Source organism: Diabrotica virgifera, chromosome 8, assembly GCF_917563875.1.
Source record: "Diabrotica virgifera virgifera chromosome 8, PGI_DIABVI_V3a".
NCBI lineage: Eukaryota > Metazoa > Arthropoda > Insecta > Coleoptera > Chrysomelidae > Diabrotica > Diabrotica virgifera.
The window spans coordinates 201,370,834-201,385,533 of NC_065450.1; the positions used below are offsets into that span (position 1 = coordinate 201,370,834).

Genomic DNA, 14,700 nt, shown 5'->3' on the forward strand with positions numbered 1-14,700 from the left:
GAATATCAGTGCCAATGGTTTGTTGTATTCCGCAGACTTCTCTATTAGATTTTTTATTACCAGTAAGTGGTCGTTAGTGCTATATCCAGATCTAAATCCAGCTTGTTCTCTAGGTTGATAGAAGTCTAACTTAGCCTCCAGTCTTTTTTTGATAATTTTTGTGAAAAGTTTATATATGTGTGATAGCAAACTGATAGGACGGTAGTTTTTCAGATCTGTTATGTCACCCTTTTTGTGTAATAAAACAATGACTGCATTGTTCCATTGAGAAAGAGTTTTTCCTTGGTAAATGCATTGGGTGAAAAGTTTGGCCAAAGCCTGGATAATTTTATTTCCACCTTGTTTGATTGCTTCGATTACTATTCCGTCATCGCCAGGGGATTTATTATTTTTCATTTCTGAAAGTGCCTTTTTAACTTCATGTGGTGTTACTTCTGGCATTAATTCTGATCCCTGGTTTGTGATTTTGGGCAGGGGCTGATCTTGCCTTTCGTTGGTGCTCTCATACATTTCGCGATAAAACGATTCGACAACCTTGAGGATTTCGGCTTTATCCGTGGCAATGTTGCCATCTTTGTTTCTGATTTTGTACATATTTTTGTTACCGATGTTATTCGTATTACGCCTCAAAACTTTTAAACCTTTGTTTTCTTGAATTATGTGAGTTATTTCTCTTGTGTTGTTTTCTCTTATGTCTTTTCGGATTGATCGGTGGATATCTTTATTTAATTTCTTCAGTGTTGTGTAGTTGGAGTCGTATTTTTCCGTCAATTGTCTTCTTTTACTATTTTATGATATATGTAGTAACTAATCAAAACTTTTAATTTTTCAGTTGAATACGTCACCGTCGTCGATCCGAGACCTGCCCTACTGCGTGCGTCATCCCAGAGGAGAGTCCGTCGGGAGTGGACAATAGCGGAAAAAAAAATAATTTCCATTTTTCGCACGTTTTTTTGATGTTTCCTTTCGCCGGCAACGCCTAATGAGCCTGCATCGTTCTAATTATAGAAGAGTGAAACAACATGAGGCGTAACAATTTTCTGCAAGCGCACCGCAGATGATAGAAAGCCGACGGATTGCGTGGCCGGCACATCGTTCATAGAAAACGGACGTTTCGGAACAGAAAAAGGTAAACAAAAACGGCGAAAGTAGTTTATTCATATAAGTAGACTTTTTTTATATGAAACTATTGTAGTGGAAGTTTGTATCTGTTGTTCGTGAACTGTGTTTGTGAGTTATCACTGCGTATTGTCACGAGATGTCTTTATATACTTTATTGCATTTTTGTTATCAGTGGTAAGTGTTTACTATCCTTCATATTTTTTTTTGATAAACATCCCATTTAATTTGCGATCTGTAAATTTTACAATAGGCAAATGTTAAATGACAGTAACAAAACATTTTGGAAAACTGTCCAGTGACAGTTTTCTTTTACTTATTTAGGTATGTAGTCCATTGAAACATATGTGTCCATATGCACATTTAGTGTGCATTTCTTAAAGGAGTAAATTTTATTTTTTTTAATGTGTAGGGGGGTTCAGTAGAAGCTTAAGTTCAAGTTTTTGGGGTTGAGGCCCTTGTCCCCCGGCCGCCATCTTGGGAAAAGAGGTGCAAAGGGCTTTCGCGCTGTATCTCGTAAACTAGCTACCATACAGAAAATTTAATTTAACATAAAATGAAGCAAATTAAATTTTCTACAATTTTATATCCATTATTTTTTATCGTAAAGTGACCAACAAAAAGTTATAAACAAAAACAAGAGAAAATTTTGTAAGAAATTTCCTTTTGGAGGTTATAACTTTTTTTACGTTCATTTCACAATAAAATAACATCATAGCGATTTTGTAGAGGATTTTTCAATAAACAATTTTCGCTATAAAGTTGTTTAATTTTATTTATTATCTAGGTTTTACAGCGCTCCAAACTTGACCAGATTCTCGAATTCTCGTAGAAAAATAATGCTTTTCTATCTATACAGGGTGTAACAAAAATACAGGTCATAACTTTAATCACATATTCTGGTACCAAAAATAGTTCTATTAAACCTAACTTACCTTAGTACAAATGTGCACATAATAAAAGTTACAGCCATTTGAAGTTACAAAATGACAATCGATTTTTTCCAGTATATCGAAAATAATTTGAGATATTTTATTGAAAATGGACATAATGTGGTATTCTTATGGCAGTAGTATCTTAAGAAAAAATGATAGTGAATTTTAGACACCCCATAAAAGTTTTATGGGGGTTTTGTTCCTTTAAACCCCCCAAACTTTTGTGTACGTTCCAATTTAATTATTATTGTAGTACCATTAGTTAAACACAATGTTTTCAAAACTTTTTTGCCTTTTAGTACTTTTTCGAAAAGTCGAGTTTTTATCGAGATATTTTGAATATTTGTCAAATCCACCACATATTTGTATATGGTTAAGTACGATTATGGAGACTTAGTAATAATATGAAAATTTATTTATGATTTACATTTTTAGGTATATTTTGAACTATGCTAAAAAAGAAGTCACATCTCGATAAAAGGTGCCTTATCGTAAAAATACAAAGAGGCAAAAAAGTTTTAAAAATAGTGTGTTTAACTAATGGTATCGCAGTAATAGTTTAATTGGAACGTACACAAATATTTGGGGGGTGTAAAGGAACAAAACCCCCATAAAATTTTTATGTAAACATATTAAAAAAGAAGCCGCAGCTCGATAAAAACTGCCTGATCGAAAAAATACTAAGAGCCAAAAAAGTTTTAAAAATACTCAATTTAACTAATGGTACCACAATAATAATTTAATTGGAACGTACACAAAATTTTGGGGGGTTTAAGGGAACAAAACTCCCATACAATTTTTATGGGGTGTACAAATTTCACTATAATTTTTCTTTAAGATGTTTCTGCCATAAGATTGCCACATGTCCATTTTCGTTAAAAAATCTCTAATAGTTTTCGATATATTTGAAAAAATCGATTTTCATTTTGTAACTTCAAAGGGCTGTAACCTTTTTTATGTGCATATTAGTACTAAGGTAAGTTAGGTTCATTCGAACTATTTTTATTCCCAGAATATGTGATTTAATTTATGACCTGTATTTTTGTTATATCCTGTATATTAGACGAGCGGCATTAACCGTTATGCCAACCACGAAAATCAAATTTAAGGTGAATGATCAATTTTGGTCTATTTTTATGTTTTCGAGGTCGCTGAATCCGAATATGAAGTTTATTTTTATCTAGAGTTTGTGGAACATATTAAAAAAATAAATTTTATACAAAAATGCCAAAAATCAATTTTGATGATTTTTCAAATTTACCTCGCTGTATCTTTGGTCGCTGTAAATATTTCCTTTTATAAATTTTACTGTGTCATCTTTGAAGTATGTAGATAACAATGAAATTTGTCCAAAATGCTTAAACACATTAAAAAATGAGTTGTTAATTTATTAACATTTTGTCATCATATTTCGTTAGTTTCATGTTTACTTAAAAAAGTTGAGTGACAAACTTTTTAGTTTATAATTTTAACCAACACAACAATAAAATATAGTTCAAGAAGAAGTTTTTTGGAAAATTTGAAGTCAAAATATATAATAGGAAAAAAGTTATGTTACTTCATATACAAGCGGCACACCCCAAAAAACGCTTATATCTCGAAATCCTGACCACGGTGTGGTGAATGGCTAATTTTTATCATACTTTATGATTTTGATATCAAAAATCGTTTTTTGCTCTGCTTAAGAATTTTGCATTTTGCGGTTGCGTCATTCTTCTTCTGAATTTGTCCTCAAACAACTTCTTGGGCCTTTTCTATATGCTTAGAGTTATAAGTTTTATAGTGGGAAGAAAGGTCAAAAACAGTTTAATAATAGCATAGGAATGTTAAAATCATAATAAATTGTATGAATAAAAAATATATATAGATAGAAAAGTAAGCCTAACTTTTGTTTTTATTGTATCCCTATGAACATTCGAGAATCTGGTCAAGTTTGGAGCGCTGTGAAACCTATATAAATAAATAAAATTAAACAACTTTATAGTGGAAATTGTTCGCTGAAAAACCCTCTACAAAATTGCTATAATGTTATTTTATTTTAAAATTAACTGAAAAAAAGTTGTAACATCCAAAAAGAAACTTGTTAAAAAAAATTTACATATTTTTGGTTATATCTTTTTTGTTGGTCACTTGACGATAAAAAGTAATAGAAACAAAATTGTGAAAAATTTAATTTTCTACATTTTATGTTTAATTATATTTTCCGTAGGTTTGGTAGTTTACGAGATATAGCGCGAAACCCCTTTGCACCCCATTTCCAAGATGGCGACCGGGGAACAAGGATGGCGACCCCAAAAACTTGAACTTAAGCTTCTACTGATCCCCCCTACACATTAAAGAAATAAAATTGACTCCTCTAAGAAATGCAAGGTACGGCCTAAAAAATGTAACATTTTAATGGACTAATGGTTAGGTTTGCGAACTATTACACAGCACTACACCATAGAACAGTACCAAGGTTCGAAAATCGGACAGGCAGATCACGTGGCATTTTTCGTTAAATGGGACGTCATTATGGTCGAGTCAATGTATTGGGGTGATTTTCTATGGGTTCGTCATACTCTAAATCCAAATCTGTTTCACTCTAAAAATCAAAATTGATGATTAGGAATTAATTAATTTACTTTTAAAATTGGTTCTATTTTCTCTACAAGTAATTTTTATAGTAACTTTGCCATAGCAGGAGTAGGCTAATAGGCCTGTAATATGTTGTTTGATCAGCAGGTTTCCTGGCTTAGGGATTAGTATAATTTGGGATACCTTCCACAAAAGCGGCAAATATCCTTTTCTTAAAATACCTATTGAAAATTTGGGTTCAATACCTCAGTCTCTTAGGCAAAAGTTTTTTCAGAATTTTAGCACTACCTAATTACGTAGTATCCCTCAGAATTTTTTGGATTCAACAAATGTATGGATCTTGCGACATCGTTACGATGTGTAAACGGTAAAATTTGTCCTCATTACTATTTGCCCAGTGACCATCTAAAGTATGTACAGGAGGGTTTCTAAAATGAAATCTAACAGTTAATATTATTGGTGTCTATGTTAAGTTGGCTACAGTTTATATATGCAGTTCGTGTTGAAAGCATTCTTTTACACTGGGTTCTTTAAACTGGCTTGGGTCTATTGCAGGAACTATTTATAAATATTAAACCGGTTTTATACCTTTCTACGCATTTCCGTTCCAAATCGCCATTCCGTTCTATTGTGACAGTCTTATTCTCCTAAAATTCTTTCCTACATCGCCTTGGAGATGCCGTTTATCCATGTGGTTGCTGGTCTTCCTCGTTTTCGTTTTTCTGTGGGGGTCCATTCAAACACTTTTTTGGGGATTCTCCTTTCGTCCATTCGTCTTACGTGTCCGCACCATACTACCTGTTGTCTTTCGATGTTATCTATGATTGTTCTTTCTATTTCCATTTGTTGTCTAATGTCGTCGTTTCTTATGTGTTTTGGTCTAGATCTTCTTGCTGACCTTCTCCTGGTGAATGTCTTTTAATATTTTTAAGTGTAAGTGCAATCCTGCCGATACGTGCGTTGTGATCTAGACCAGGGGTCACCAATTATGTTCCCTGAGAGTCCGTTTTGAAAACCTATGACACTTCGGGGTCCGGACTTAATGCTACCTGTGTCCGGTTGTTCTGATTCGGTTTCTTTACGGATTCTTGTTAAAAAATATCATCCCCATTATAATAACAAATGATAAGGATGCAGGGCGAAATATTAAGGCAGAAATTGTTTTAACACTTTTTTTAACGCATTCAAAATATCACGTTTTTGCCCCGAAAATATGTTTTTAGCATTTTTGGTCCATCTTAAACAAAAAAGGTCTTTTTCTCAAAAGTTTATAGATTTCGAGTTTTAAGCGATTTAAAATCTGAAAAATGCGAAAATAAGCATTTTCGAAACTTGAAAACTAATGTGTAAATTATTATTTTTGAGGTTGTCAAGTGCCTAAATTGAAGTTTAAACATACAATTTCAAGATTCTAATGAGTAATCGGGGCATATTTCAGTTTATACCGTTGTTTTTAATTGTTAATTATGCGCGTCCTCTCAACCCTTAATCCGCCGCGGAGCGTGGCTGCGCGTCTCACTATGTGGTGCGGATCGCACTATATGATTGGCGTATTTAATTATCACATTGGCCATAATTAATTAAATAAATAAGTAAATAATTTTAAAAAATCTATGTTAATAATATATTATATAATTTTAATATAATATGTCAAATATTTGTTGGGAATTTTTTGCATAAGTACGTATAATATGTATAATACATGCGACAGAGACGAAATAGTATAGTATAGTTGATCCAAAAGATGGCATAACCCAGACATCCAAAGTGAAAGTTATCCTTCAACACCAAATTGTTCGGTAAATTCGTAGTTTTTTAAGTTTCTCGCCAATATTTCTAAAACTATGCGGTTTAGCTTGAACAACCTTCTATACAAAATTGTTCTACATTAAATTTGAAATAAAAAAGGCCCTATGCATAATCTTTCTAAAATGAATGGTTACAAAGTTACGGAGGTAGTATAGTATAACTTGTCCAAAAAAGGCCTAACCCAAACATACAAAGTAAAAGTTTTCCTCCAACACCAAAATGTTCTATATGGTCCACATATTGTTTAGTAAAAAGTTACACCATTTTGAGCGTCCGGTTTGGGGGGGAGATGGGGGAAAAGTCGGTAAATTAGTAGTTTTTTTACGTTTTTCGTCAATATTTCTAAAACTGTGCTTTAGTGTAAACAATGTTATATACAAAAACATTCTACATAAAATTTAAAACAAAAAATGTTATAAAACATAATTGTTATAAAATCAACGGTTCCAGAGTTACGGAGGGTGAAAGGTCGAGGTTTTCGATACCTTTTATATTTTTTAGGCAATATTTATGATATAACTATACCAAAAACCCAGACATCCAAAGTGAAAGTTATCCTCCAACATTAAATTGTTCTATATGGTCCACATAATGTTCAAAAAAAAGTCACACCATTTTGAGAGTCGGGTTTAGGGGGGAGATGGGGGAGAAACCGGTAAATATAAAAAGTATCGAAAACCTCAAATTTCACCCTCCGTAACTCTGGAACCGTTGATTTTATAACAATTATGTATAGAACCTTTTGTGTTTTAAATTTTATGTAGAACATTTTTCTATACAACATTCCTTACGCTAAAGCATAGTTTTAGAAATATTGACGGAAAACCTAAAAAACTACTAATTTACCAACTTCGCCCCCATCTCCCCCCTAAACCGGACGCTCAAAATGGTGTAACTTTTTACTGAACAATATGTGGACCATATAGAACAATTTGGTGTTGAAGGAAAACTTTTACTTTAAATGTCTGGGTTAGGCCTTTTTTTGGACCAATTATACTATACTACCTCCGTAACTTTGGAACCGTTCATTTTAGAAGGGTTATGAATAGGACCTTTTTTATTTAAAATTTAATGTAGAACAATTTTGTGTAGAAGGTTGTTCATGCTAAACCGCTTAGTTTTAGAAATATTGACGTAAAACGTAAAAAACTACGAATTTGCAGATTTCTTCCCCCTCTCCCCCCCAAACCCAACGGTCAAAATGGTGTGACTTTTTTCTGAACATTATGTGGACCATATAGAACAATTTGGTGTTGGAGGATAACTTTCACTTTGGATGTCTGGGTTTGGGTCTAACTATACCATACTAAAATATAAAATGCGACGCCCGACGATTAACAATTAAAAAACAACGATCTATTTAATAATTAAGCCTCGATTATTCGTTAGAATCTTGAAATTAAATGTGTAAGCTTCAATTTAGGTACTTGTCAACCGGAACACTAATAATTTTAACATGAGTTTTCAAGCCTCGAAAATGCGTATGCGTATTCGCATTCCTCACATTTTAAATCGCTTATAACTGAAAAACTAATAATTTTTGAGAAAAATGACAACAGACCTTTTTTATTTAAAATCGCCCAAAAAAACTAAAAATATATTTTTGCGCAAAATATAATTTTGAATTTATTTAAAAAAATTGTTTCCTATGTAAAAAAATGTACAACCTGTCTGAAGTCTGGAATGAGTTTAGTGCAACAGATTTTCATTAAGGAGTTAAGAATCATCTGGTAGCTGAAATCTGTACAGATTTTTAATAAAGTTAATTCTTGAAAAAGCGGCTTCGCACATATAAGTTGAGTCAAACATAGTACACAATTTCATGGCCAAACATTTTCAAAATTGTAAAACACTATATTCTGAATTTAATCGCGGTCCGCACAAAAGTAGCTTACGGTCCGGATGCGGACCGCGGTCCGCTAATTGGTGACCCCTGATCTAGGCCACTTCTGCATGTCACTGCAAATTTCTCAATGCAAAAAAAGTAAAATGTATTTATCTTCCCTGATTTCAGATACTTATGAATATCAAAATGTCAATAATAAACCGTTAATTTAAAATTTCTGGTGTATTCCGAATAAATTGTAAAAACAACACCATGGATGTATATTTTATATATAGCCACAATGATTTAATTTTCTCCTCTGGTCACACATATATACTCACGTGTTTGACATAAAATGTAAAGAAAACATTTTATACCAGACCCCACGACAACAAAACAACGTGTTGGACAATGGTAGGTTAATAAAACTCGTATGATGATTGAAATTGTTGATTTGTCTCCAATAAAACTGCAACTATAAATAAATAAATTGAGTTACACGTTACACGTATTGGCACTTAGCCATCGGACTGGTGTATTATTCATCTGATTGTTGACAGTAAGCGTGGAATTACACGTTTTTCTCATAGACACGTATCAACAATTGAGAACAGATTATTGAGCTTTGTGAAAATCGTCTACATGTAGGTTATTATAACAAAATATTTACGTTAGCTTCGAACTTTATTTCTCTTTGCCAATGTATAATCGATAAATGTTTACAGGGAGTCACAAAAATATTGATCACAAGTACACCTTCTTCTTCTTCTTCTTCTTCTTAACGTGCCCTATCAAGTCCCTTGACGTTGGCGATTAACATGGCAAAACTGTCTCTGTCTCGAGCTATTCTAAATAGTTGTTCTGCTTTCTTTATTCCTGTCCACTCTCTGACATTCTTCAACCAAGAGGCCTGTTTTCTATCAATTCCTCTGCGTCCTTCAATTTTACCCATCATTATAAATTGAAGAATATTATATCGATCTCCCCTTACTACGTGTCCAAAATAGGCCATCTTTCTACATTTGATGTTATCAAGCAGCTCGCATTTGCTCTCTTAATAGACGGAGAGGCAGCGCTGAAAAATCACTTTGAATTTACTAAAGCTAGATTTTTCACAGTTGATTACTGTGAGTGTGTAGAGAAACATACTGCGGCCGGTCAAGCGAAACTTAGAACAGGGATTACTGAGAGGGTATCAAAGTTGCTTTCCTACGAAGGTAATTAAATCCATTTACTAAGGCTGAAAATCAGTACACACATTCTAAATTAAATATAAATAAAAGTTATTATAGTCGGCCAGCTGTATGATGGGACAGAGCGAGTCGGTCGGCCCCAATAATCGATTGAGGAAATGAAGCATTTTGGCTCGCAATTTTTTCGTCCAGCATGGATTTACTTGAAATTTTCACAAAAGGTAGGGAATAGTCCAAGGATCATTTTTATATCATGCCGCTATCATACGCTAAAACCTTGGGGGTGGTTGCCACCCCATCTCGGGGGTGGGAATTTTTTATTACATTTTAACCATGTAATTCGATGGAAAAAGTGATTCTAAGAAAACAATCTTCTTTACATTTTCTTCGTAAAACTAATATTTTTCGAGTTGAAAATAACAGTTTTTCGACGAAAAAATCGACTTTTTTTAGAGGGTTTTTTGAGAATACCTCGAAAAATATGCATTTAATCAAAAAAACTGTGGTTATCAAAATTGTATCGTTTAGTAACACAAACCAAATTATTTTCTAATAATATCTTTAAGAACAATACAAACCGAGATACGGCATGTTAAAGATTAGCTTTTTTCGTCAAATTCATAATTTGAAATATTCAAAGCCAAATAATGTGAAAAATTTGCATTTTTCGAGGAAAACTTAAATAATCTTTTTTCAAGTATACCATTAGACCTTTCAAAAAATAAAAAGTTTCTAGCATGAAAATTAAGCGACTTATAATCAAAAAACTGTCGGTACCTGCTTTTCTCTACGAAAAAATCAGTGAAAACAACCCCCTAACTACCTTCCTAATTCAAAATTGGTCTTCACCTTTTTGTAGCTCCTTTTATGTTTATATTATCAATACACTCAAGGAGTTTGACCTATTTAAAATGCCTAATTTTGGAAAAATTGGAGTTTAAAGAAAAATTGATTTTTTGCAATTTGGTATTTTTCACCTTTTACTTCAAAATATCTCCGAGAATACTGAAGATACGAAAAATAATTAAAGCTACTAACTTGTAGTTTTTCTAATGACTAAAATTACTCTGTTTATAGATTTTCATTACAATGAACAGTTAGCCAGATATAGCCGTTTAAAACCTCTATTTATCAGCAAATAACCCCTTATTCGAGCCCTTTAAACCCGTCCCAATTAAAAACTAAGGGATCTTACGGAATTTATTTTACACAGTCTTATAGCTCCATAAAAAATCCTACAAAATCATTTTTGAAGAAACTTTTTATCGCCAAAAATATATAGAATATTTTTCGAGGAAGGTATTCTCAAAAAACCCTCGAACAAAGTCGATTTTTTCGTCGAAAAACTGTTATTTTCAAGGGCGAATAACTCGAAAAATATTAGTTTTACGAAGAAAATGTAAAAAACATTTTTTTCTTAGAATCACTTTTTCCATCGAATTACATGGTTAAAATGTAATAAAAAATCCCACCCCCGAGATGAGGTGGAAAACACCCCTAAGGATTTAGCGTATGATAGCGGCATCATATAGAAAATGATCCTTGGACTATTCCCTACCTTCTGTGAAAATTTCAAGTAAATCCATGCTGGACGAAAAATTGCGAGCCAAAATGCTTCATTTCCTCAATCGATTATTGGGGCCGACCGACCGGCTCTGTCCCGTCATACAGCTGACCGACTATAATACTTTTATTTATATTTAATTTAGAATGTGTGTACTGATTTTCAGCCTTAGTAAATGGATTTAATTACCTTCGTAGGAAAGCAACTTTGATACCCTCTCAGTAACCCCTGTTCTACGTTTCGCTTGACCGACCGCAGTATGTTTCTCTACACACTTACAGTAATCAACTGTGAAAAATCTAGCTTTAGTAAATTCAAAAAGATTTTTCAGCACTGCCTCTTGGTCTATAAGGACTACTACATTTGTCAGCATAGCCGTCCATGGTATTTTTAGTGTACGTCTGTGCAGCCACATTTCAAAGGCCTCCAAACGATTAATGGTGGATATTTTTAATGTCCATGCTTCGACACCGTATAAGAGGACTGACTAAATGTAACATTTAATTATGCGCTTTCGAAGTTGAAGTCGCAAGTTATCATCACAGAAGAAATACCTCATTTTTAAAAATGTTGTGCGGTTCTACATTTTATCTCTTTATCTGGATCTAGTTGTTCAGTAATATGGCAAGCAAGTTATCTAAAACTGGGTACTCTTTGAATTATATGATCATCAACATATATATCCATAATTCATATAGCATCCTATAATTCTGCAGTAATTTTATCTGATACATTATCTGTGCTTACTGCTATTCAAACACCTCAACTACCTTGTAGTACTTCTAATCTATACATTTTCTTAATAAAAAAATCTTATTTGAAATTAATAAACACACCCAAAAAATACAAGTTATGTGGATCAAAGCACATTCAGGACTTACACATAATGAACATGTAGACCAATTAGCTAAAAATTCCCTCATCCATGGAACAGTAACCAAATAACACTGCATTCTAGATGCTTTTGCTTGTTTAAGAACTGAACAGATGAAGAACTGGAGAACACACTGGGAAAGGTACTGTAGCATATCAACAACACAATACAGTTTGATATAACCGATTATTCCGGAAAAACCTTGGTATAATAATTTTCCCTCGCAAATACATATCCACCATCAGTAGAATTAGATTTGGACATGCATGTTTTCCTGCACATTTATTTAAAATAAACATATTAGATTCGAATATTTCTCAATAACGTGAGGTTAAAAGTGACTTGAACCACATATTTTTCGAATGCAAGAAGCATAAACACCTAAACAATCACCTAATTAAAAGAATTATAGACCAGAACATCCCACTCCCTGTAAATATTCTCTTTGTTCTGTCACTGAATAAAAAGCAAATTCTTGGCTGTTTGGTATTTTTTATGTCGGATAATAAAATATTATTGTAATTAGTTACAAGAATAAAAAACCGCTAAACGCCGTAAAAATGAGTGGCGCATACAATATTCCAGCTACAAAAGATCTGATATGAATGTTACGTGGCGCGAAAATGGATTTTCATTTGATGCAAAACAAAATTCTAGTTTTATTTTAAAAGATTTTTCCATAATATTTGCTAAATTTGAAGTAAACGCGCCACAAAAGAGTAACTTTGATACAGTTTGAATTTTGAAACTCTTTTGTGGCGCGTTTACTTCAAATTTAGCAAATATTATGGAAAAATCTTTTAAAATAAAACTAGAATTTTGTTATGCATCAAATGAAAATCCATTTTCGCGCCACGTAACATTCATATCAGATCTTTTGTAGCTGGAATATTTTATGCGCCACTCATTTTTACGGCGTTTAGCGGTTTTTTATTCTTGTATCAGGAGTTTTTCAAAGTTATTTATAAATTAAATGTATGAAGTTGAATGCAATGTTCCTCTATTACACGTCAAGCTTTATAAATAGTCACCTTTGTTGCATTACCTCCCAAATCATCTAGTGTCCATCGAATGTACACTAGATTTTTTTCTATTCGAAATAGATTGAAAAAAAAATATATTGAGATGGCCGGTAAATGAAGTCGGATTGCCCGTTGCCAGATCAAATTTAGCGTCGTAACCACTACAACTCATAAACCATTTGGGGAATAATCGTTAATTGGATTATACTTTTGTATCTTAATAACTTCTCTAAACGGCTTAACCGATTTTGATCAGTAAACATGAGTTTGAAACGTATTGACCAGTAGTATCTGATGGATCTAAGGTCAAGTATGATAACTGAAGCTATTAGGTACAGGAATTATTTAGCTTTCGAAACCGTTTTTCCCACAGGAAATAGATTTTATCATATTTATGAAGCCTATAACCTAAAAATTTGAATTTTCCCAAATATGAGGTATACATCGTTAGATTCGTCTTGAGTCCTTATACAAACGCTAAGTTATTGGCACAATTCGTACGTTGAAATGTTGAGTAATTGTCGAAAAACCAAAATTTTCAAAGTTTAGTTTTTCAGTTTTTCGGCTATACTGAGCCGTGTGTATATCTGATCCTGACGGCTTGGACACCATTTGAAAGCTTAAATCAACACTATTGATTTGATATATTTGCGGTTCTCATGCCTCTTTTTGATCCGAATATATATACCCCCAAAAAATATGCCGTTTTGTACCTACAAAGTCCTATAGCTGGCTTATGGGTGGTCAAAAGTCACAAACTACACCGGTTCTAAATCGACCCTAACCCCCTCTTTAAATACAGAGAAAAAATATCAAATCGGTTTAACTTTCAAACACACATACATACATATCCACAAACATTTTCCCTTTTTTAAATAAAAATTGAGTCACATTTCTAAGCTCTATAACTTTTGAATGGTATAACCGATTTTCAAAATTAGACATGCGTTGGAAAGGTAATGATCAGTTCTATTAGAAACCGCAAAGGTTGGACTTAAATTTTCGAAGTTTTTGGGAGTTTTGGGGACCAGAACGAAAAACAGACCCTAAATAAGAAGGGCCGTAAAATCGACACCCTTGGACCAAAATGGATGGTTGACATATGAATGGGTGAGTCTTTTTCTGAACTTGAAGATTGGAGTTGGCACAATTTTCAATTCAGTCAGATTTAGAAAATTGAAAATTTCGTGTATATAATAGTGTCGCGTGTAGGGGGGTGTATTTATGCGCCACTGGCGAGAACTGCCGTTATCTGGTAATCTTTCCGATATAAAACTAACAGCTTCGATAACTAATAAATCGAAAACTATTAATTTTATCAAAAGAATGTATAATGAACATTTTTTGTTTATAATTAATATTCTTACCAGCATTTGCGGTCAAAATATAAAAAAAAATTCCACCCTCGAGATGAGGTGGCAACTACCCCCTTGGTAAAAGCGTCTTTCGGCATCATATAGATTTTGATCCTTGGACTATCCACTACTTATTGTCAAATTTTTAAACAAATCTATCCATTCTGTAAAAATTGCGAAGTGAAAAATTTCAGTTCCTGGACTAATTATACCTTTGGAGCTCTATAATTTCTGAACGGCTTACCTGATGTTAATCACTAAACATGAATTTGAAACGTATTGACAAGTAGTATCTGACGCATCAAGATCGAGTATGATAACTGAACGTATTACAGGAATTATTAAGCTTGAAAAACCGTTTTTCCCATAAGAAATAGATTTGATCATACTTATGAACCCTATAACTTAAAAATTCGAATTTTTCCAG

At 33.0% G+C, this 14,700-nt stretch overlaps 1 protein-coding gene across 1 annotated transcript in view; it reads left to right on the forward strand.

The window, feature by feature from the left end:
* Positions 1-792: 792 nt before the first annotated feature.
* Positions 793-14,700, forward strand: part of LOC114327806 (Kv channel-interacting protein 1) — a 383,838-nt gene continuing 369,930 nt past the window's right edge. Inside the window, exon 1 of the mRNA XM_050659621.1 lies at positions 793-1,296. The gene's annotated coding sequence lies outside the window, so the exon portion shown is untranslated. The remainder of the gene's footprint in view (positions 1,297-14,700) is intronic.